Source organism: Silurus aristotelis, assembly GCF_946808225.1.
Source record: "Silurus aristotelis genome assembly, chromosome: 12".
Taxonomy (NCBI): Eukaryota; Metazoa; Chordata; class Actinopteri; order Siluriformes; family Siluridae; genus Silurus; species Silurus aristotelis.
Window position 1 is genome coordinate 3,892,713 of NC_139585.1, and position 25,753 is coordinate 3,918,465.

Below are 25,753 nucleotides of genomic sequence, written 5' to 3' on the forward strand. Positions count from 1 at the left end.
ACCCGTTCTGCAATTTCATTGGTCTAAAGCAGCGTGGTTCAAAGCGTGGGAAAAAAATAGCGGCTTATAGTCCAGAAAATACGGTAGCTCTTTTTCTGCTTCGTCTGCAGGAAGATGCAGCTCTACCTCTGCCATGTTAATCTACTGTATACTCTATGTGACTCTCAGGACACGCCTCAGTCTCCGTAGCATTGTGATACGTCATATTCACCTACTGAAGCATCAGCGGTTTTATATATATATATATATATATATATATATATATATATATATATGAAATCCTTATTTTTTATACTTTATAGTTATACTTTTTTATACTTTATAATTTTTATTATTGTTTATTTTATTTATAGTTCATTTTTGTATGATTTTAGTTTTTTTTATTTTATTTTTTTTATTTAATTTTCTATTTATGCTTGTGTATGTGACAAATGAAATTGATTGGATTTTGATTTGAAACCAGTCTCATATGAGCTGAGACACAAGAACCTTAAAGTCCATTAAGGTGAGCTTTTTTCCCCAGATCAGCTGAAATAATCGCATCCAGGCAAAGATCAAATCTTACATAACAGTAAATTCTTAGCTTTTTTCCTTCAGCTTTCTTTCTTTGTTTAATTGCGGAGACACAATGTTCAGAGCAGCCAGACCCTGGTATTGTATGCTAATTAGGACTTTGACACACAAACAACATCGACGTAGCGATCAAGGTCATTCGGTCCTCGCGCTCTTGGATGCGATACGGAGTTTAGACAAGGCCGGCTGCATTGTTTCCCGACCTCTAACACACACTGTTCAGCTGTGAGCACGGCCTGAACGCCTCGCTCTGTTTCCCCCTCTTCCCCCACAGTGCGTGATCTGATTGGTGTGTATTACGCTCGTGTCATCAGGCTGAATAAATCCTTTCACTAGCACGTAACAGCTTTCACACACATGTACACACCAGAGTCTTTTCACCAAGAATTACTGGATGTAGACCAAACGTATTTGGACAGTTCTCCAGCCATATGTGGTTCTTCTCCAAACTGTTACCACAAAGTAGTCCTTGGATGCAAGGGTTTTTTTTGCTCACTTGAACTTGGAGACGAAATCCTGTTTCAGCATGACAATGTTTCACAAAGCAAACTCCATAAAGATCTGCTTTACAAGGGATGGAGTGCAAGATCTCCTCCATTTAGAGCGAATGTGAATGCTGACACACCCCCAGGCCTTTTCACCTCACCTACATCTGTACCTTCACTTTGGCTGAATGAACACAAATCTAACACAAATTCTAGTGGAACATCTTCCCAGAAGAGTGGAGATTATTATTATTATTATTATTATTATTATTATTACAGGTCTAAATGTCAAATAGGAAGTTCATAAAGCACATAGACAGTGTCAATAATTTAGTAGCGCTGTTCTAAAAATAGAATCAGTGAGACACTTTTCTGGCCACAAGCTTCAGGATCTCTGCTTGGCTCCTCACACATTTGTAAAATACAGCAGTGGACAGATTATGTAATTTGTAACTGTAATGAGAGTCACATTCGAGTCTTTTTACATAAACTTAGTTGATTAAGGAAAAAGTCATGTGATAAAAATTATAATAGGAACAATATAGATTATAGTTACCGTATTTTTCAGACTATAAGCTGCTACTTTTTTCCCCACGTTTTGAACCCCGCGGCTTAAACAACAAAGCGGCTAATTTATTGATTTTTCCTGGGTTTTTCCCGGTTTCACAAACTTCAAGCCAAAAAACTGAACCCCATAACATTAGACCAATGAAATTTCCGAACGGAAATTAAAAAACGCACCTCACCTGTGTTCTGAGCTGCACGGCTTCGGGAGAAAACTTCCATTGGGTGATTTTTAAACGCACAACGATGCCAAAAGATAAACTCCCGAGAGAAATACAGTAGTTGTGAAAGGAAGGAGGAAGACAGTGAACAATGACTTTCTTGTTCAGCTACTGTTTAGATACAAGCCGTTGTAACGCGTTGAGTCTGGGTGAAGAGAGAGCTCGCTAACTCCAGTTACAACAGAAATCATATAAGCACAGACAGGTTTCCAAAACTTGTGCTTTTTTATTTTTCTTTGCAACAGTGTTATGGGTTAGTCAAAGAAACTTAGAAATGAGCATCAGAAAATAATAAGGACATATTCCTCGGTCTTGCACACATGCAGTAATAGCGGAAAAGGCGGCGGCAGGCTGTTCCTGAAATACCGCTCTGCTCTTAAAGGAGCCACAACATATTTCACCTGTTACACCGTGTAACAGACACTGTCTTTCATTAAAGCCTGTGTAAAGTTCATTAGTTTTAGTGTAGACACCTGCGGCTTATAGACAGGTGCGGCTTATTTATGTTCAAAATAAAAATCTTTGTAAAATTCAGTGGTTGCGGCTTATATATGGGTGCGCTTTATAGTCCGGAAATTACGGTATAATAAATTATAGAACTTTGATACTTAAGTACATTTGAAGGCAAAAATTTTGGTATTTTTACTCAAGTGAAAGTTTAAGGGACACTTTTACTTTTACTGGAGTCACATTTTATTGAGTTTATCTCCACTTTAACTCAACTACATGGTGTGTGTTCTTCATCCCTCACTGCTAAAATGATGAAAAGTAAGATATACTGTAGTAGGTTGTTAATTGTAACAAATGTTCATGTTTCTTTTTGTTTTTTTAGACAGGGTTTCCCTTTAATCCCTCGTGGAAAAAAAGTCAATCGAATCTCCTCGTTTGTTTAAGGAAAGCGCGAGAAGTTAGCGATAACTCAAAGTCTGCCTCGCGGGTCGTGTTTTCATGCTGTGTTTGGTTGAGGATTACCGCAGCTCGGACTTGTATAAATAGCGCGGGTCTGGATTAGAGCTGTTTGTAGATATAGAAAGCCGCAGCAGGATGTTTTTTTATACCCAGTAACGGATCGCACCCACGTTTTTTTTTTTTTTTGTTGTTGTTGTTGTTGTTGTTCCCTTTAAAGTCCAATTTGTCTAAAATCACAAGCCGTGTTCGGGCTGAAAAAAACAGAGCTTCGTCGCGCTTTTAAAAACCTGTATTAAACTTCACCCATGCGCGAAGTTACGAGAGGAATATGTGTGTATGGCACCGATCCTGGAGGGTGTGAGCGCGGTGAACGTCATTAAACACGCCCGAGGCAGCCACCGTCAGGAAAATCCTCCTGGCAAGCTACGAGCGACTTTTGATCCCGTTTCAGCACACGAGCATGCCAGCATTCCGCAGAGTGAGGAAATACTTCTGAACGCAGTAATGACACCGTTATGTAACACATAAACACTGAATTCTACCTTCCAAAACTACCTGCAATGTGACAGATAGAGCTGAGACTCGGCTGGGACGTGACCCGGATGATACCCCGAGGTGCCCCTGATCCACTCCTTGCAAACTAACAGCCCCATAAAGATACTGTACCGCTGAAATAGACTGTATGTGGACAAGGGTTTGTGGACAAATAAGCATAAGATTGGTATGTGCTTGAACATCCATTTTAAAATTGAGTCCCAATTGCGAATTCAGAACATCTGCAGAATAGTCATCTCTCTGTCTGTCTGTCTGTCTGTCTGTCTGTCTGTCTGTCTGTCTGTCTGTCTGTCTGTCTGTCTGTCAGTCACATAGTGATGTAGGGTGAGGAGGTGTGGAGGCCTGGGGTGCAGTCAGTGTTTACATTTATCCCAAAGGTGTTTAATAGGGTTGGAGTGCTATAGCAGGAGATCTTCCACTCAAACCCATGTAAAGCAGATTCATGAAACTGACTGTCATGCTCGAACAGGTTTGGGTCTCCTAGTTCAAGTGAGGTGAAAATTCCATCCTACCACGTTCAAAGACGTCCTACAAAATTGTGTGCCTTAAGATCGTGGTAACAGTGTGGGAAATAATCACATGTGGATGGAAAAGTCAGGCGTCCTAATACTTTTGCCCAAAGAGTGTAAAGAGACACAGGGCAGTGGTTGTTGTTGGTTTCAGGTTTTTGGAAGTAACTGTATTTGTACTGTATTTGGAACAGAGTGGGACCTTGGATCTCTCTCTCTCTCTCTCTCTCTCTCTCTCTCTCTCTCTCTCTCTCTCTCTCTCTCTCTCTATCCTTCTCTCTCTATCTCTCTCACACAGCTGTTTAACTCGTGGTGTTCTCACTGTATCAGGTTATGTCTCCACTAATACAAACATGCCACACAATTTAGATAAAAAAAAAAGTCCAACAAGAGGCACAAAGTGAATAATTGATCAAACGGTACGTCACGAGCCTCAGTGCAGGAGCAGTAATAAACTTCTTTCTCTCTACTGATCTGATTTACTTCTTATCATGTAGTTTTAACACTGCAGCTCGAAAAGAAAATTACTGTGCCAAATGCTGACACTGATGACTAGAGATTTCCTCACTGCTTCCAGCTCGAATGTGTCTGTCTGTCTGTCTGTCTGTCTGTCTGTCTGTCTGTCTGTCTGTCTGTCTGACTATATATGTATGCCTGTGTCTGTCTGTCTGACTGTCTATGTCTCATCTGTCTATCTGCTTGTGTGTTTGTCCTACTATTGGTTGCTTGTTCTGTCTCTCTCTGTCTAACTGCTTTCAGTGAATCTATCAATCTGCTCTCTTCCTCTCATTGTCAAGTCAAGTCAAGTCAAGAAGCTTTTATTGTCATTTCAACCATATATAGCTGATGCAGTACACAGTGAAATGAAACAACGTTCCTCCTGAACCCAGGTGCTACATAGAACAACATAAAACAAACAGTACAGAACAGAAGAACACAGGGCCGAGAACTAAGATCCTCGCCACATAAAGTGCATGTGTGCAGCTGGTGCAAACAGTGCAAAAGACAACACAAGACAGTGCAAGACAACACAGGACAGTGCAGGACAATACACAATACACAAAATATAAAATTAAAAATAGAAATAGCTCCGCCAGTAAAACCTGTCGTAACAGAATAAGGTGCAGTGTAAACAAAAAGATATAAACAGAATTTGTGCAATTCAGCAGTAGCAGCAATCAAAAATAGATTTAACAGTAACCAAAGGATTTGGACAGAATCTTGTGCAAAATAACAAGTCCCGGAATCAGCAACAGACGGCATGTAAACATTTTGCGATCGTGAAAAATGTGATTGGTATTGAAACCTGGGTGAGCGAAGTGTATGATGGGTGTTGAGTCCGGTTTGTGCGGATCAGTCACACAGTTGTGTGTAAGTGTGTGTGTGTGTGTGTGTGTGTGTGTGTGTGTGTGTGTGAGAGAGAGTTCAGTTCAGTTCTTTGTTGAGGAGCCTGATGGCTTGCGGGAAAAAACTGTTGCACAGTCTGGATGTGGCGGCCCGAATGCTTCGGAACCGTTTCCCTGATGGTAGGAGTGTGAAAAGTGTGTGTGACGGGTGTGTGTGATCGTCCACAATGCTGTGTGCTTTGCGGATGCAGCGTGTAGTGTAGATGTCCATGATAGAGGGGAGAGAGATTCCGATGATCTTCTCAGCTGTCCTCACTATCCTCTGTAGGGTCTTGCGGTCCGAGACGGTGCAGTTCCCAAACCAGGCAGTGATGCAGCTGCTCAGGATGCTCTCAATGGTCCCTCTGTAGAACATGGACAGGATGGGGGGAGGGAGATGAGCTTTCCTCAGCCTTCTCAGGAAGTAGAGACGCTGCTGGGCTTTCTTGGTGATGGAGCTGGTGTTAAGTGACCAGGTGAGCTTGTCCGCCAGATGAACACCAAGGAATTTGGTGCTCTTGACGATCTCCACTGAGGATCCAGCGATGATCAGTGGAGAATGGTCACTCTGTGTTCTCCTGAAGTCAACAACCATCTCTTTAGTTTTGTCAACGTTTAGAGACAGGTTGTTGGCTCCACACCAGGCTGTTAACCGTTGCACCTCCTCTCTGTATGCTGACTCGTCGTTCTTGCTGATTAGACCCACCACGGTCGTGTCATCGGCAAACTTGATGATGTGATTCGAGCTGTGCATTGGTGCACAGTCGTGAGTCAGCAGAGTGAACAGCAGTGGACTGAGCACACAGCCCTGGGGGGCCCCAGTGCTCAGTGTGGTGGTGCTGGAGATGCTGTTTCCGATCCGGACTGACTGAGGTCTTCCAGTCAGGAAGTCCAGGATCCAGTTGCAGAGGGAGGTGTTCAGGCCCAGTAGGCTCAGCTTCTCAATCAGGTGCTGAGGAATGATTGTGTTGAATGCTGAACTGAAGTCTATGAACAGCATCCTTACATAAGAGTCCTTGTTATCCAGATGGGTGAGGGCCAGATGGAGGGTTGTGGAAATAGCATCGTCCGTGGAGCGGTTTGGACGATATGCGAACTGCATGGGGTCCAGTGCGGGTGGAAGCTGGGTCTTTATGTGCCTCATGACGAGCCTCTGGAAGCACTTCATCATGATGGGTGTGAGTGCAACGGAACGATAGTCATTGAGGCAGGAGACAGAAGACTTTTTCGGCACAGGAATGATGGTCGTCGTCTTGAGGCACATAGGAACAGTGGCGCAGTGGCGCTGTGGCGTGTGTATATGATAATGAGGCCAGACTTTGTGTATTTTCTCTCCCCGCGGTTCCAGACGCAGGTGTGTGTTTCACGGCTTGTGCATTTATTTATTTTTTTTAACATCCGATCTTCCCTTTCTCCTCGTCAGTCATATTTGCAGTCGTGCGCTAAGCCGTGGTGCTGATGTCATGACGAATCAGTACAGTGTGAGAGAACGTGCCTTGTGTATGAGTGTGTGTGTATGTGAATGTAGCCAGGCCGGTTGTGGAAGCCAGAAGTGAAGTTTGGCCAGAGTCGCACTTTTACTGGATGTTTCGAATGCTTCTGGATTTGCTGAGTGTCTCAGAGGCTGTGATTAAACTGAAATTAAACCCAGGACGATAACAGTGTGTGTGTGTGTGTGTGTGTGTCTGTGAGTGTGTGTGTGTGTCTGTGTGTGTATGTCTGTGTGTGTGTGTGTGTGTGTGTGTGTGTGTGTGTGTGTGTGTGTGTGTGTGTGTGTGTGTGTGTAGAAAAAAAAGAGAGAGAGAGTGTGAGAGAGTTAGTCCTGTGTGATTAGCTTTTATTGACGCTCGGGGAATGCCTGTCTGTGCGGTTTGTTTAATTGCGAACAGGAATCACATCAGAAAGCCAAATCTTACAGGAAGGGACAAATACCATTTATGAGGTGTTTTATAACCACCTCTGATGGCTGCTGGACTGGAGACCGGCTGGTGTGTGTGTGTGTGTGTGTGTGTGTGTGTGTGTGTGTGTGTGTGTGTGTGTGTGTGTGTGTGTGTGTGCGTGCACTCTCAGCCAAGCAGACTGCAGCAGAAATCATCCAGCCTTTGATGTTCCACACGCATTCATCATGGGGTTTTTATGGTACGTTTATGATATATTTGGACTGCAGCGTGTCATCGGAGCCTTCTCTCCTCACACACACACACACACACACACACACACACACACACACACACACACACATTTCATCTCCGAACCACTCTTTATTGCGTGTCATATAGTGCTTTTTATGATGTTTAAGTTTTCAATCTGAAACGTGCTTCACCCAAGTTTTAAAGCTCGAGCGTTTTCCTGCTAGAAAATCTCAACGCTTTTAAGTTTACAATACGAAGGAAGACTCGCACTCGGGTCAGAAATGTCGATCCTGTTAGTGTTTAGCCGCTAGCCAGTGGTATCACCGTGACCTAAGAACGAGCTGACTCATGACTCTAAATGAACATGAAAGGATTTCTTTTTCAACTCTATAGTAATAGACAGAAAGCTGAATAACAGACGGTTTTCTAAGAGACGACGTTTACAGTAGGAGTCTCCAGTCTCAGAAATTTGTAACAGTCGAACAATAAGCTGTAATATTCACCTTTCTCCCTTTTTGTTGTATTTTTACTCTATATATACAACATTCAAGTCAAACCAGGACTTTTACAGGTAGAACCAAAAAAAAAATGGGATTCTACACATTTTGGAAAAGTATGAAAAAGTCTGGATTTTGATTCGAGTGATTTGCAGGTCTGGATTAGTTTTGGTGTTCGGTATTCTAAAAGATAATATTAATAATATTAATAAAAATGGGCAAAAGTATTAGGACACTTGACTTTTTCAATAATATGTGGTTCTTCTCGAAACTGTTACCGCAATGCTGCAGACAAACAGTTAGGACGTCTTTGAAGGGATGATATAAAAATTTTGCCTTCACTTGAACTAGGAGAACCCAAACCTGTTTCAGCATAACGATGCCCCTGTGCACAAAGCAAACTTCATGAAGGTCTGCTTTACATGGTTGGGATTGGAAGATCTCCTGCTATAGACCTCCAACCCTATTAAAAACCTTTGGGATGAACATGAACGCTGACTGCACTCCAGACCTCCTCACCTTCTCACCTACATCACTACATGACTTTACTAACATCTATGTGATCGATTGAGCACAAATCTCCACATCATTATAAGAGAAATGAGGACTAAATGTGGAATGGGAACTTCAAAAAGAAGCACATAGCAATCTTACAGGCAGGTGTCCACAAACTTTTGGCCATTTTGGTAATAAGGATATATTATCAGCAGTGAATAAAGGATCTCACATAGCATCCATATCTGAGCTTTCGATATTAAACCCATTGTGAGATCTTTGTTTCAGCATTTCAGCCACTCTTGAACTTTCTGTGTAGAGTGATGATGCTTACAGGAGAGCAGTGAAGCATAAAAAATGCTGTTTGGGATCTACAATAACGTTTGGTCAGGAGATTTTCTCTGACCAGCACGGCTCGGACATTCCCTTCTTTAATCTTATTGTCAGTGTTGACCTAATTAACTTTTTTTTTCTTGTCTTTTTTTTTCACATCTCTATTGCTTTATTACCTTCGTGAAGCAAGAAGTAAGAAAAAGCTTACTGCTGCATTTAAAGGTGCATATGAAGGAAAAAAAAGCTCTACATGCTGCAGTGGTCCATATGCTAGCTAGACATTTTTTTTTTTTGCGCTGGATCATCATGTTTCACGGAGTGTTTTGTTGTTATTTATTTAATTATTTTTTTTATTTTACTCAAAATGTTTTTAATCATAATTGGGACATTGTTTGGCTACAATAATGTCCAGAAAGCAAAACGTAACACTATCTGAGCAAAGGTTTGTGGAAATTTGAGATCGGTATGTGGTTTCTGTATCCTTCATGTAGTCCCTTATTTGTTGGTATAATAACCTCCATTCTCCTGGGAAGGTGTTCCACTAGATTCCTCCAAAACCCTGGTGCTCCATAAAACAGCATAGAGCTACAGAACACAGAGTTAAGGACTAATGTAAGTCTCCTCGACACATAAAGTGCATCGTGTGCAAACAGTGCGAGACAAAGACAGTGTGTGAGAATGTGTTCACTAGGGTTGAAGCTCTAGAGCAGGAGATCTTCCTCTCCAAGCCATGTAAAGCATATCATCATGGAGCTGGCTTTGTGCACAGGATTATACATCGTCATGCTGAAACAGGTTTGACTCTCGTAGTCTCTTAAGTAAAGGGAGAATTTCATGCAACCACATCCAAATACATCTTATACGATTGTGTGAACAACCATACTTTTAGTTTTTAGTTTATTTACTTATTTGTTGTATATTTAGACTTTTTATTTTTCTCATTATTATTATTCTTATGATTTTTATTATTATTACTTTATTATTTTATTATTATATATATATATATATATATATATATATATATATATATATATATATATATATATATATATATATATATATATATATATTTTTTTTTTTTTTTTTCTTATCTTTATTTTTTTATTTATTTTATGCTTGTTATCAAGGAATTGAGACGTCATGAACAAAGGGAATGCTACAGATTGTTATTGTTCATTGCTAGCTACCATTAGCGAGAGAACACGGGTCTGAACGTGTCACAGATTGATGATGTAAAACTTCAGACGAGTCTTTTTCTTGTGTGCATCAAATCCTACAGTGTGACAAGTAGATCATGTTTGTAGATCCTTGAAAGGTATTTGAATACTGCTGGAGACTCAGGTGTTCGTATATATCATAGGGTAGTTTGTTCCACCACTTAAATGCCAGATCAGAGAGGAGTCTTGAAGCAGGATTTACCTGTACCCTAAAAGGATGTAGCGATCGGCTGAGCAGTGGTAGAGGATGGAGGTAACAGTGGAGCAGTGGTAGAGGATGGAGGGATCAGTGAAGCAGTGTTAGAGGATGGAGGGATCGGTGGAGCATTGGTAAAAGATAAAGGATCAGTGGAGCAGTGTTATAGGATGGAGGGATCAGTGGAGCAGTGGTAGAGGATGGAGGGATCAGTGGAGCAGTGGTAGAGGATGGAGAGATCAGTGAAGCAGTGGTAGAGGATGGAGGGATCAGTGAAGCAGTGTTAGAGGATGGAGGATCAGTGAAGCAGTGTTAGAGGATGGAGGGATCGGTGGAGCAGTGGTAGAGAATGGAGGATCAGTGAAGCAGTGTTAGAGGATGAAGGGATCGGTGGAGCATTGGTAAAAGATAAAGGATCAGTGGAGCAGTGGTAGAGGATGGAGGGATCAGTGGAGCAGTGGTAGAGGATGGAGGGATCAGTGGAGCAGTGGTAGAGGATGGAGAGATCAGTGAAGCAGTGGTAGAGGATGGAGGGATCAGTGAAGCAGTGTTAGAGGATGGAGGATCAGTGAAGCAGTGTTAGAGGATGGAGGGATCGGTGGAGCAGTGGTAGAGGATGGAGGGATCAGTGAAGCAGTGGTAGAGGATGGAGGATCAGTGAAGCAGTGGTAGAGGATGGAGGGATCAGTAGAGCAGTGGTAGAGGATGGAGGGATCAGTGAAGCAGGGGTAGATGATGGAGGAATAATTGGAGCAGTTATGGAGGATGGAGGGATCAGTAGAGCAGTGGTAGAGGATGAAGGATCACTGAAGCAGGGGTAGAGGATGGAGGAATCATTGGGGCAGTGGTAGAGGATGGGAGGGATCAGTGGAGCAGTGGCAGGGGATGGAGAGATCAGTTGAGCAGGATTGAAGAATAATATAGTAATGCTGGTTAATTTTTGGCTACCGTTTCTTAGCCAAGAATCTGAGTTTTAGTGCACCAGCTACAGAAAGTCAGTGATAAGAACGTAGCAATGGGGTGGCTTAACAAGCACAAGCACGTGTGTGGATAGAAATGGATGAAATCGCCAGATAATGCTAATATTACTGTTGTAATTAGCATTCCGAACTACTGCCAGCTATAATACAGTACTGCAGTTATAGAACATTCAAATCGTCTGACCAATCGAAATTCAGTGTCCATTCTACAGCGTTTCAGTTTAAATTAGCAACAGACACTGTTAGATGAGACACTTTTCAAAAAAAGGATTGGATCTATGGAGTGTTGGCATATACTCTAAACGTAGAAAGATGGACCGTAGACAATTGGACACTCGCCTGATAAATGAGTGCGTCAGGCAGTCTGTGGCTCGGGTGCGAGGTCTGATAAAGAGGACCGCCATCTCTCTTGCAAACCCTCCAACCTCCACAAGCTCAATAACACTATAGGGATTTATTGCCCAAAACAGTAAGCTAATACTGCAGGCTTTCAGCTCACTGGCTTTAGATCTGCTATCTGTCTTCAGCATCGAGCCTTTGCCAGGTCTGTAATTAAGACCTGGGCTCTGCTGGCAACCTGAGACTGAGACCTTTTCTAAAGAAAGAGTCCCACTTTTCCCTCTGAGCATCCCCCTTTTAAACATACCGGGAAAGGTCAGGCTCGACGTCAGACCTTTTTCCCGCTTTGAGAGAATTGTATGATGTTTCCACCGCTCCAGCTTGTGCAAGTCATTAAGCGTTCGTCTAAATATTTGGCGAGGTGCGCGCAACACAATGGAACTCATTCTGTTTTATGAACTGCTCCCTAGACTACAGTCTGACAACTCACTGAGTTTCAATAAAAACAACAAAACAAACCCAAGAATTGTTGGAGTTAAAAAAAAACTCTTACCATGCCAAATTGTGTCGCTCGTCAAAGCATTGAAACAATCGCTAGTGATGGTTGGCAACTTGTTTCTTCTGGATTTCCGGGATAGACGGACCTGTGGTTTTTCTGTTTTTTTCCCACTGGAATTTTTGTACATAGATTAGTTTCTGAATTTCCATTTGCGTGTGGTCTTCTGGGTAGCACCGCATATGGTGTTGGGTAAAAGAAGTGTTTTTTCTGCAAAGGTTATTGTGGCAGGTTTCATTGCAGCTTGTGTAGCATGGATCAGGCCACGGGTGAAGCTGATTTCTTTTCCCTAGGGCATAGGAGTTCAGAGCAAGTCCACCTACGAAATAGAACTGACCTCTGACCTCAGCTAATCGGTCGCAAATTAACCATGTCTAAAGGGCCATCGTCAGGTCCTCACCTTTAATCTTGCTCCTTCTTCTATTCCTTCTCTTACACAGTGCAAGAATGGGCATGTCTCTGTTAGGACCATATTTTGGTAGACCAATATTGATACGGAAATGAAGTAACTTCATTAGTATTAAGCAGGAACTTTTCAGATCACAGAACATTTTAATGATTTTTAATAGTACCTTTAAAACAGGGAATAAGGGCATGCCATGCTTTATCTTCAGGAATGGTTATTTAAAATTTCCACAAGCTGGCATGCTTTTGACAGACACCCTTATCCAGAGCGACTTACAACTGAGCAACTGAGGGCTAAGGGGACTTGAACTCAGAGCCTTCTCAACTAAGGCCCAATTATATTTATGCCATTTCCCAGACGCCCTTATCCACAGTGAATTACACCTGAGCAGTTAAGGGTTAAGAGCCTTGATCAAGGACCCAGCAGTGGTAGCTTGGTGTTGCTGGGACTTGAACTTATGGCCTTCTGATCCAAAATCCAAGGTATCGGATGTTGGTATCAGACCGTTTTTTTTTTTTTTTTTTACAAGAACAAGTAAATGTGCACAGGAATCGATCAATATCTATTGCAAGTTCTCAAATGATTACATTTATGGCATTTAAACCCCTTATCCAGAGCAATTCACTGTTATCTCAGTTATACACTTGAGGAATTAAGGGTTCAGGGCCTTTCTCAAGGGCCCAGCAGTGGCAGCTTGGTGATGCTGGGATTTTAACCCATGGCCTATAGGGAAGTGGAAGCTCAGTGGTTAAGGCTCTGGGTTACTGATTGGGGGTTTAAGCCAAGCTGCCATTCTTGGGCTATTGAGCATGGCCCTTAACCCTCTGTGCTATATAACGGCTGACCCTCTGCTTTGACTTCACCTATCTATCATCACAGAACTTTACTGTAATATACATGTGAAAAGTAAAACATTTACATTTCTAGCATCTGTTAAGGACCTAGATGTATTTGAATGTGTTTCTTTTCAAAATATCTAATTTGTCATGTTCAAGGTCTGTTTAAAATAAAATTTGATCTGAGGTCAAATGGCCTGTTCTAATTTCTGTCCAATCAGGTCAAGGAGGTCCCGTCCAATTATGCTTTCTGTCAGAGTATTGATCGTGTCAAATGTGAATGCGCTCAGATGTTTAGTAGAGCCCATGGATGTATGAAAGGTCTGGATAGACTTCCATGATTCTTCATGGTGTAAAACGAATCTCTGCTTCTGTAGCAAATCCACTATAGTTGTTAATTCAATCACATCGTGTTACATGAAATATTTAGCTGGGAGGAAGCTCATCAGAGCAGAGACTATCTACAAGACTACAGACACAAGTAAATTATTCATTGTATTCACTAGAAACTAATACCTGAATGTTTTAAATTTATTAGGAGGAAAAGTGTACGTTTTATTCTTCAAACCAGTATCTAATCAGTTCAGGGCCTGTGCCTGTAGTCAAAAGTGGAAACATGAAGTACCACGATGAAACAAAACATAACCACTTCAAAGCGTTGTGTCTAAATAGCCTTGGTGCTATTAGAACATTGTGTACACAACTTTCTGTCAACACCTCTCGCCTGGTGAAGAAAGCACAACAAAGACTATTGTTCTTGCACAAACAGAAGTAGGCCAAACTTCCCCACACAGCTCTTAATGAACTTCTAGTGCAGTTACATACAGAGCATACTAAACCTATGCTAATGCAGCATGCTATGCTAGCTGCAATGAGAACTTGTTTCAGAGAGATAAAACAGTGCAGCTTATTACTTAACTTTCTTTTCGGCTTCTCCCGTTAGGGGTCGCCACAGCGGATCCTCCGCACGTTTGATTTGGCACGTGTTTGGCACGCTGGATGCCCTTCCTAACGCAACCCTCCCCAATTTATCTGGGCTTGGGACCGGCACTAAGAGTGGCTGGGGATGGTTCCCTGACCGGGAATCGAACCCGGGTCGCAGGGGTGGGAGCGCTGCATCTTAACCACTAGACCACCAGGGGACCTTAAAACAGTGCAGCTTATTATTGTTCCCAAATCTGGGTGCTGTGTATGCTAGCTGAATACATGCAAAGACTAGCAAAGTCACCAGACACTGCATTCACCCAGGATATAGATTGATTTCAAGTCAACAGACTTCTTTTCCAGGGATGTAGCTACAATCACCAACCCATCCAATACCTCCCAACCATCTTCCTATCTCTTCCAAGTACCTCCATACCTCCCCAGCCCCTTTTTCCAATACCTCCCCACTATCTTTCTTGTTCCCCCCTGACAGAGTACCTCCCTAATCCACCTCATACCTCCCCAGCCCTTTTTTCCAATAACGCCCCACTCTCTTTTCACTCCCCTCATTCCAGTACCTCTCTGGACACCCCCACTATTTTGCTAGTTCCACCCAAGTACCTCTCTAATCCAACCAAACCTCCCTAGCCTTTCTTTTCAGATACCTCTTTATTATCTCCCTAGTCCCCTTAAGTACCTCCCTAATCCACCCATACCTCCTCACTATCTTCCTTGTCCCCCAGTACCTAACTAATCCTCCAAACCTCCCCAGCCTTTTTTCAGATACCTCCCTATTATCTTCCTAGTCCCCCCCAAGTACCTCCTTAATCCCCTTATACCTCCCAAGCCCCTTTTCCTAATACCACTTTAATCCCCTTATTAGCCCCCTACCAATACCCCTCTAATACACCATACCTCCCCATTATCTTCCTAGTACCCTTAATTATCTCCCTAATCCCCATACTTCCCAAGCCTCTTTTTCTAATACGTCCCCACTATCTTCTCAGTCCCCCGTACCTTCCTAATCTCCCATACCTCCCCAGCTTTTTTTCCTGATACCTTCCCACTATCTTCCTAGTACAACTAATTACAATTTGTACTTCCCCAGTCTCCCAGTACCTCCCAGTACATCCTTAAACCCTCTTCAGGATGGAGCAGGCAGTGTCTACCTCTTTTACAGTTGAGCCCCAACCTCACATTTACATAATTCTCAGTAGACAGAACCAAGTGTTTTGCTAGGTTAAGGAAAACACTGTGTCTTCAATATTTTTGGCCAAACCTTTTCCATTGATCTAGTCAGACAAAGTGGTTAATGCAACACAAACACAAAAAAAACGTGGAATAATGACATCACCAGATCGAATCTGATCATCCATGTGCACACCATTGGCTCAATTGAGCTCGTTTACCACAAATAGGGTGCCAGATTTGTCTAAATTGTCAGGAACTATTTAGAAATAATTAGCAGTTGGTGCCGCACTCCGTCACGTTGCACATGTTGATGCATTGATTCTGACACCGGCCTATTTAAGCCTGTTTGGTTCTAGTTAACTGCTTATATTTCATCAGTCATTTGATCCTGGAAAGAAAAAAATCTGCAGTTTGTGAAGCGTTTCTTTCAGGAAGTGGCAGTGTATCATTTATTTTTAACGTGGCATCTGTGAGTGTGTAAGTGTGTGTGTGTGTGTGTATGTGTGTGTGTGAAAGAGAGCATGGAGGTGTGGTAGATTGCATTGCAGCTACGCTTGTTTTTCAGGTCACGAATGCCAAGGCCTGTTCTGAAATCGACATGCCAATACCTGCTGCAGAAGTTTTTTTCGAGAGCAACCTATAGAGAGCCACACCTCGAACGGGAATGTTGTGTATGAGAGAAGGTTGAAATTTCTGTGAGGTCTTTGCTCTGAGGTTAGAAAATGTTGCATGAATAGTTGTCCTCCTTGAAGTTCATTTGCACAGAAAGAAAGAACTTAATACTGTTTTTTCCTCTATCAGTTTTGTTTCTTCACTTCATTTCTTCCTTCTTTTTCTTCTTCCCATCTGTGTCTTCTGACTTCCTTCCTTCTTTGTTGCTGCACTTCCTTTCCTCCCACTTTGTTGCTACACATTATTCCTTCCTTCCCTCCTTCCTTCCTTCCTTCCTTCCTTCCTTCCTTCCTTCCCGTCTACCTTCCTTTTTTCCCTTTTTCCTTCTTTGTCTGTAAACTTTCTTCCTCCCTTTTCTCTGTGTTCCACATTTTCGTTATTTTTCTCTGAACTACCCTTTTTGATGCTGCTCTTACTTACTTCCTTCCTTCCTTCCTTCCTTCCTTCCTTCCTTCCTTCCTTCCTTCCTTCCTACTGTTTCTTCTTTCCTTCTTTCTATCTTTGTCTTCTGACTTTCTTCCTTTTTCCTTTCTTCCATCCTTCTTTGTTGCTGCACTTCCTTCCTTCCTTTTTTTGTTGCTGCACTTCCTTCCCTCCTTCCCTCCTTCCCTCCTTCCTTCCTTCCTTCCTTCCTTCCTTCCTTCCTTCCCGTCTACCTTCCTTTTTTCCCTTTTTCCTTCTTTGTCTGTAAACTTTCTTCCTCCCTTTTCTCTGTGTTCCACATTTTCTTTATTTTTCTCTGAACTACCCTTTTTGATGCTGCTCTTCCTTCCTTCCTTCCTTCCTTCCTTCCTTCCTTCCTTCCTTCCTTCCTTCCTACTGTTTCTTCTTTCCTTCTTTCTATCTTTGTCTTCTGACTTTCTTCCTTTTTCCTTTCTTCCATCCTTCTTTGTTGCTGCACTTCCTTCCTTCCTTTTTTTGTTGCTGCACTTCCTTCCCTCCTTCCCTCCTTCCCTCCTTCCTTCCTTCCTTCCTTCCTTCCTTCCTTCCTTCCTTCCTTCCTTCCTTCCTTCCTTCCTTTTCTCCCACTTTTCCTTATTTTTCTGTGTACTTCCTTCCTTTCATCCTTTCTTCCTTCCATACCTGCAGACTTCTCACTTTTAACCATGTCTCATGCATTAATGGAGTAAATAGATCTATTAAACCATTAAACATAAAGCTTGATTGTCAAAATAATATCAAATCCCCCAACAGCACTTTGTTCGAGAAGTCAAGTCACAATAGTTCACATAATTAGCTGTGTGTGCGTTGGAGTGCATTTGTTTGAGACCTTTTCAAAATCTACTTAAGTTTTCTCTAGAGATTAAACCGTGCAACATCACACCAATCGGATGCCCGTCGGCATAATTACCTGATGAAACGTGCAGACCTGGTTACGTGGATGAAGCGGCTGTTGTCACTCAAAACAGTTATTCAGGATAGCGTCCAGGAGAAGTTATTTATACATAGTGTAGGTGTTGCTAAAACATTGGGGATTGTATTAGTGCTGCCGGAGAAGGTTAGTTAAAGAGAGCGGGATGTCATGGCGCTTTAACCTCTGGCTGAAGGAAAGATTAGCCTTGCCAAAGAGCTTCACACTGCCTCCATGTCTACATAGGCTGCATTTTGGAAAAAAAATTAATAAAGGTACTCTGATACGATAAATTAAAGCTGAATAGGAAGCAGCTACTGATGTGATGCGATATGATCAGATTTAGATTTGAGTCAACACAAATTCAATTTGTTCAGTCAGACAGCAATTCATTAATTCACTTAAGTGTCTTCTGACTTCTAACAGATGGCCCTTTCACAAACAGGCCTTTGAAGTGCAAAAAAAAAAAAAAAAAAAAAAAAAGAATTGAAATAAAATCAGATGTTCATTTCCTGTTGTGTCTACAGGGAGGTGCAGCTCTACCTCTGCCATGTTAATCTGTATTCTATGTATTCTGTTCTACCATTTATGCCGATGCAAATTGGTGAATTTTTCCATCGCTGATAAGTACTACTTAAAGTCAATTACACAATATGGATGTTCATACTGTAGGTTCAAACTACTTTAACGAAATATCCGAAGGCAGACGTTAGAGTTATGCCTTTCAGTCGGGTTGGATGGAGAGGTGATAGCTCAGTGGTTAAGGCATTGAACTTTAGATTGGAGTTCAAATCCAAGCACCACCAAGCTGCCACTGCAAGGCCCTTGTGCAAGGCCCTTCATCCTCAACTGCTCAGTTGTAAGTCGCTCTGGATAAGTGAGTCTGTTAAATGAAATAAATATAGATGGTGGATTTCACATTTGTTTTTCATATACCGCTATATTCCCATGGTTCCTCAGTTCCCACTCTTGACGTTGCTGTTTTTTTTCCCTCTCAGAGGTCTCCCCCCCGAGGACCCTGTACAGAGAAAACAGCTAACCAGACGTACATCTTAAAACTCCACTGGTAAGTACCCTGTCGTTCCATTACTTACTGTGAGTGGTTACACAGCACACCACAATATTCAGTAGGAATTAGTGTGGTCTTGTTAGATATCACCGTGGGTGTACAGAGTGAGGCAGCCTTGAAAGGCAGCATGTCAGGGAAGGTAGATTTAAAAACAACATCTTGTGCATTTTTGCTTCCTAATGATGGTACTCTTGAGATGTTTATGAGCACTAAGAGCACTTTTTAAAGGGAAATCAGAGCTTCCCATGTAACCAAGAGCAACTAATTATGGAATCCTTTAGGGTTTTGGACAGGGGTAGACAGTAACGATGTTAATGCAATTCGTTATTGTACTTAAGTAGCTTTTTCTTGTATCTGTATTTTATTGAAGTGTTTTAATTTGGGGAGACTTTTACTTTAACTACACTAGATTTCAAAGTCAAATATACTTTTTTTTACATTCTGCAAACTCAGTCGTTTCAAACACGCAGCGAGTCACCAATCAGGGTCGAGCGTACACTCTGTTTTTAATGTGTTTTGATTGGTGCTTGGTGTCTCTACTGATCACCAACCTACAGTTCATCATCAGTTCAACAGAACATTTAGAGAGGAATAAATGATGAAGAAACTCCAGACTCGAACTCACCACAACACACGTGACCTCATTTATACGATTTCTTTCGAAGTAGTTGAACAGAAGGTTTTGGGCTCGTGATCATTGTAATAGAAATCAATCCGTGTTTGAGTCATTAGTATCATTCTATTAATAGATCAGTGTGCTGAGAGTCACATTCAAGTCTTTTCACATAAACTGAGTTGATGAAAAAGCCTTCTGACAAAAATGCTAATAGGAACATTATAGTTATAATAAATCATAGTACTTTGGATATATAAGTACATTTAAAGGAAAATACGTTTGTACTTTTACTCAAGTAGAAGTTTAAAGGGACACCTTTACTTTTTAATTTAATTTTTTAACTTAACTACATGAATTGTGTATTTGGTCCACTTTTTAGGATTAGGATGCAACTTCATAATTCCTTCTCTTTGGAAAGACCTTGAGGGTTCTGTGAGGGCTCTTTAAGAATTTCTAGCATTGTTCTTCTTTTTTCCTTGAAAGAGAGAGATCTTCTTTAGAGAAGAAGGTTCCCCTGGAGAAGGAAATTTAAGGTTTTGGAAAAGAAAAATGTATTGTTTGATTTTACATTACCCGACTGAGAGGCTTCCTCTGGAGGAACAAACTGATGAGCTCAGGTTCATTACTTTAAAAGAAATGTGTTGTAGGGTTTTACAAGAACCCTTGAGGAGCTTTGACTGGAAGAACATACCAAAGAACTCAAGTTTCTTTGGAAAAATATGTTGCAGGATTCAACAATAATGCATTGAGCATGTTCCCGTAGAAAAGCAAATAAAAGATTTTACTTTTAGCCACAGAGGGAAGGAACAATTCTGGAGAAATCGGGTTGCTAACTTTGATTAAATTTGAAAGCTTGTCGGATTTTTTTACTCATTTGTTATACGGTGTATTGATGCACAAAATTGGAATGATGTTGAAAATGTGATCAAATTTAAGAATCTCTTGAATCGAGCAAGAACTTGGAAAATCTCACTTCACACCAACTTCAAACTACTTCTGCTTAGATTTATGCTAACGGTTGTGTTTTGTTCTTTTTTGGTTTCGGGTTCTTTAAACGAGTAACTGACACTTTGCATTTGTTTCTGTTGGGTCTAAATACCTTCAAGGGATTTCAGCCAGTCAATAAACTCCACATGGAGGCCCAACTGTACAGAAACCACATTTAAAAAACTTCATTATATTATATACCACTTAAAAAAAGGCAAAATCTGACCATCTGGAAACGCTCCATATGAGAGTGTGTATGTAATTATAATAACAAATTAAATTTGTTATAAAGAAGACAAGCTTCTTGAATATGCTCTTTTTGGAGATGTTTTTGAAAGAAACATTCTCTTTTGTTGGGTTCTGCACAGACCGTTTTAAAAATGGAAGCTTGTTGCTTGTAAAGTTCTTTAAATGGATCTTAGTCAGGGCTGATGTTTGCACTAGTTTACGCACAGGATGGTTGCATATGGTGCATATAAAGGACATGGGCCAATCTACATCACACTACAGAGAACCTCAGACTGTCACACTTGCTGATCTGCTGCCCAATAAGATCTCTCATCATGAACCAATGATTACTGAAATATGTGCCATGCCTCCATTGCAAAATATTTTGTTGAGAGATTTATGATGTGTGCTTCCAGTGTGTTCTTTGAGTGAGGCCAATACTGAGCAGGAAACAAAAATATAATTCCACCATGCGTATTCAGAACTCCAGGCTCTAGGCCGTCTGGGGTGTCCAACTTTTCTCTGTTTATCGTTCAGGTCAGTGCCGGTTTGTTAGCAAGTTAGCAACTTTGTATAATGCCCAAGTGACCATTCCATGATTGTTCAATGCATCAGTATTTGGGTGTTTTTTTTTTAATTGTATTTTATTTTTTTAGATCACACCATTTTGCCTGTTATGAAAATAGACCGTTTTCCTACATCTCATTGTCACCACATAATTGTAGTGTAATACTGGCATCACTCCACAGGCATTAGGAAGCTGCTGATTCAATAACGCTAGCTGTCATAGAGATATCGGAGAAAGCATTTTGAAATGTCCTGATGTCCTTCACAGTCCTGCTGAGTGGATAAGTCAATTATTGTACGGACAAATTAAATAAAACAAGTGGAAATGTCTGTCAGACTGATGAGAGCTGCCACCGAGCTGACAGAATAAAAAAAAAAAATGCCACTTTGAATTTTTCATTTCAGTAGAGACCTGTGAGAGAGAAATTAAAAAGAACATTAATTACAATTACAATTTAAAATGAGTTCAGCGAATGCTACTAGACTAATTGGAAATTTTCTCCAGTATCAAATAGGGGTGCAGCGGATCGGAGTTGAGGATCACGACTCACCGTTCAGCACGCATGCGAACCGCGGATTAATCGCTCATTCATTTTACTAGCAGATTAATCTTAATTTTTTAACGATCGTAGAGTGAAAGACTGGATTAACAATACTCTTTCTTAAAAGTCCTAACTAGATCCATCGAATATCACCCTAAAGGAATCAACTGAGAAAACCATGAGGTTCTTCCTGATGTTGGTAGCTTAGAGCATTGATGAGGGGTTAAATGCGTCTTTTGGCTCCTGTTGGTCGAATCTTATCCAATCAGAGAGCTGCAAAGTGTTTTGTGTGGCTGCTGGTTATCGATCTGATCAATCAGGAACCATACCTGATTCAACCCGTTGATCTTAACCTTCAGATATTCAGTCCATTAGACCTTCAGACTCCTGTTTGGAGCTTTGAGGATGGATTTGGACTGTAGTTAATGTCAACAGTCTACTGAAATGGCTTAGGACCACAGGTTGCATTTATTCTCCTAAAGATGAGGACGGGTTTCCTTTGGAGTCTGGTTCCTCTCAAGGTTCCTCAGGGAGTTTTTCCTTGCTACAGTTGCAAATGACTCATTCATTAAGGATACAATTATAAGGAACAAACATTATTTTATAACCGCTTTATCTCTATAAAGCTGATTCAAGACAATGTCCATTGTTAAAAGTGCTCTACAAAAAAAAAACCTTCAGACTTTCGAGTTTCCTCCGATCTCCAAAAAGCATTTTGACAAGTGGATTCAATGTATACATTTACATTCATGCCATTTGGCAGACGCCCTTTCCCAGATCGAGCAGTTGAGGGTTAAGGGCCTTGCTCAAGGGCCCAGCAGTTTGATGGTGCTGAGATTTGGATTCTAATGCCTTCTCCACTGAACCTTTACCTCACATATAAATGGCTCAGGGTTCCTGTCAAGGGTTTGTTCCCATCTTGGAAATGGCTACGGATCCATCAAAACCGTACCCGGGGTAGAGCACGTACCAAAGATGAACTAGGGATCATATTGCCTTTTGACTGGCAGGAACTTGACCAAACTTCTCATGATATATTACTTGCCTGCAACTTGAACATGTAATTTTAAGCATTTAAGTAGCTTTGAAAGGCCTGAATACCTCTTATAGCTCAACATAATCTCTTGAACCAAGACAAGAACAAATCCGTGCACGTCGTTTGTTTAGAAATGGCTTTGTTCTTTGAGCTGTGCAATGAGGCGTATACTATCCGACAGCAGCGTTTTGGATTTCTGACAAACCCGAATGACCCAGTGCTAACATTCTGGTAGTAAATGTGATAAGTTATGTGCTTTTCAGATCATTTGAGCAAATCGAGTACATGACAGAGAGAGCAAGCATGCATTCAGCAACTTTAATTCCCAAAGATGGTTGGTTTTGTGGTAAATTTAAAGCAGGTTCTCACAAGACCTACGGACAGCAAGTTTAAAAATGGAAACATTTGCATATTTAAGATAACATTTGCATATTTTATGTTTGGGAATGGGAGGTTATGGCACATTGTATACACTTTGTGCTGTATAACCAGCCCATTTAAAAGTTGGATCAAAGTATTTCCAGGTGTCCTTGGCCATATTTGTAGCCATAGCTTAGTTAGTTTGTAGTTTAGTTTTGGTCAAGTGTAAGCATTAACATTTATAGTATTTGTCAGATGCTCTTATCCACAGCGACTTACAGTTACCTTATGTATACAACTGAACAGTTGAGGGATACGGGCCTTGCTCAAGGGCCCAGCAGTGGCAGCTTGGTGGTGCTGGCATTTGAACTCACGACCTTGGGCTCCAAAGCCCAATGCCTTAATCACTTAGCTGAAATTACAATAAAATTAACTTGACTTGCCTTCACTTTCACAGTAATCACTATACAGTTCCAGTGGCTACCAGGAAGAAATCCATACCGGTAGTTTTTCTGGCTTCCGGTGAGCCGTCATTATGAGAGTGGCCTCTAGATGTGATTGAGGCCACATGCTGTTTGTTTTTACACGAGACTGCGCACTGCACGGAGAGCGATATATTATATTTATTATTCATCATTTATTCATGATATAATTATATATTGATTAATATATGCATATTTATTTTATTTTACAATTAGATTTTCATATTTTTTTCTGTAATAAATTATGTTTTTTCTTATTATGTTATGTTATTTTCCAGTATCTATTTGACCAGTACCTTGTTTTACCAGTTTCTCATGTTAACCGTCCTCTGAGCTACCAGTTTGAAAGCCCTGATTGCCTGTGGGAGTGGGAGTTAAGTGGTTACGGCTATGGGTTATTGATCGGAAGCCCTAGTATCACCAAGCTGCCACTTTTGGGCCCTTGAGCAAGGCCCTTAACCTTCTGTGCTCCAGGGGCGCTGTATCATGGCTGACCCTGAGCTCTGACCCCGGCTTTCTAACTTTCATCACTGGAGTATGCAAAGAAAGAAGTTCACTTTATACTGTGACAAGTATAAAGCACCTTTACAAGCACATCATTCTGAAGTTGTTTTATCGCTATTTTATTTTGTCATTGCGCCAACCAAATTCTTGGTATTTCTCTTTTATTTTCTGCTCTGTGTGAGATTGTAGTATTGAAACTAGAGACTTGAAGTTGGAAAGCAGGAGATGGGGTGGGTTGCAGTCAGGATCTTGACATGAGGAGGTATGTTTGTCATGGGACTTGAAAGCGGCGCAGGCGTAACACGTATGTTAAAGACATCAGGGCCTTGTGATCCAGGTTCAGATTCAAGACGTTTGTCGAGGGTGGGGTGTTTAGGGGGTGGGCATAAGAGAAAGGAGGAGGGCGATAGAGTCGTTTCTTGCAGACCATCACTCAGTTACAGCTGAACGTCCTTAACACCTCATTAATCTCACCTGCCACCAGGACGCCAGAAGCCCCAAGCCCCCAGCATGCCAAGAGGAAGTCAAGTCCTGTGCGCCAGCATGCTCACAATGTGGAGCGTTTAGCGTATCTATACACCCACCAAAGCTTATCCTGCCCCAAAGAAATAACACAATATTGACCCAATCCATCCATCAAAGTTAACAGAACAGTTTAAGGAGGAATGGTTCAGCATGAGCAAGCGACTTTTCCTTTTTACACTAGAGAAAACGAAGGCATGAAAGAAAGCCAGTTTTATGAGGTGTCACAGCCTCCGCTCCAGCGTCAGCTTCTCAACATTTTTCTCTTTGTTTAGACTGCGAAACATGGCCATGATGGACCACAGTGTGCTCACAGAACGTCAGGAGGTGAAGAAACCTTCTGGAACCGACCTAACTGCTCATTTATTTCATTTATACATCCATAAATACATAGTTTTATAGGAAACAGTTGGAGGAATCCCTCCAGCCGGTCTTACCCGGACAAGATTCTCTATTAAGTCTGGTTTCTCTTAAGGATCCTCTCATTATGTCAGCTTTTTTCATTAGTATTTTCTGATATTATGTCTGTATTATAGATGCGTGATGATATTTGGAATTAAAACTTCTATCCTGGTTCCTATCCTGGTTCAAACCTCTTCCAGTCCTCCAATCATTTCCAGATGGTAGTCTGGGTTTCTTCCAGGTTCTCCAGTTTTCTCCTACCCTCCCACAAAAAATAATGATAGATTGGTGGCTAGAAATTGTGGCTATGTGGTCAGACTATGACTTGTGATGGACTGGTGTGATAGACCCATCCAGTGTGTATTGCCATCTCAAGTTGTCGGGATAAGCTGCAGGACCTGGAGAAGTGGTAAAGTGGTTACTGAAGACGGAGCATTGAATGATTGATCTTAATAATACTTAATTTTTCTATAGGAAGCAATCAGCGTTTTTTTGGGAGCATACTGTGTATGATGGATATATTGCTTTTAAATAACTCTTCATCATATCATCCGTCTCCATACCCCCCTGTCCTCTACTACCTGCATGTCTTCCCTCACCACATCCATAAACCTCCTCCTTGATCTTCCTCTTTTCCTCCTTCCTTGTGGCTCCATCCTCAGCATTCTCCTACTGATATACCCCATGTTCCTCCTCTGCACATGTCCAAACCATCTCAATCTCGCCTCCCTCACCTTGTTTTTAAAACGTCCTACATGCACCGTCCCTCTAATAAACTCATTTCTAATCCTGTTCATCATCGTCACTCCCAATGAAAACCTCAACATCTTCAGCTCTGCTACCTCCAGCTCCACCTCCTGTCTTTTACTCAGCTCCACCTCCTGTCTTTTACTTGTTCTTGGTCTCTTGGTTTCTGTTTGATTCTCTGTCTCTCTCACAGTCTCTTTAGTCTGTAGTAAAAGATCTAGATTTTCCATTTGTGCCACACACGCTGCTTCAGTCTCTCTTCCATCCCAAAGCGATCCATCAGCCACCACAGCTCCATCAGCCCTCACCCTCCCAGCATTCTTCATGCTAATGCTAACACTAGGCTAATTTAATGCTAACTCATG

At 41.5% G+C, this 25,753-nt stretch overlaps 1 protein-coding gene across 2 annotated transcripts in view; it reads left to right on the top strand.

The window, feature by feature from the left end:
• thrab (thyroid hormone receptor alpha b) overlaps window positions 1-25,753 on the top strand; it is a 162,503-nt gene that overhangs the window by 66,458 nt on the left and 70,292 nt on the right. Inside the window, exon 3 of one of the 2 annotated variants that reach the window (XM_083556619.1) lies at window positions 18,325-18,392. The gene's annotated coding sequence lies outside the window, so the exon portion shown is untranslated. The remainder of the gene's footprint in view (window positions 1-18,324; window positions 18,393-25,753) is intronic. The other variant, XM_083556618.1, reaches the window with a different exon arrangement.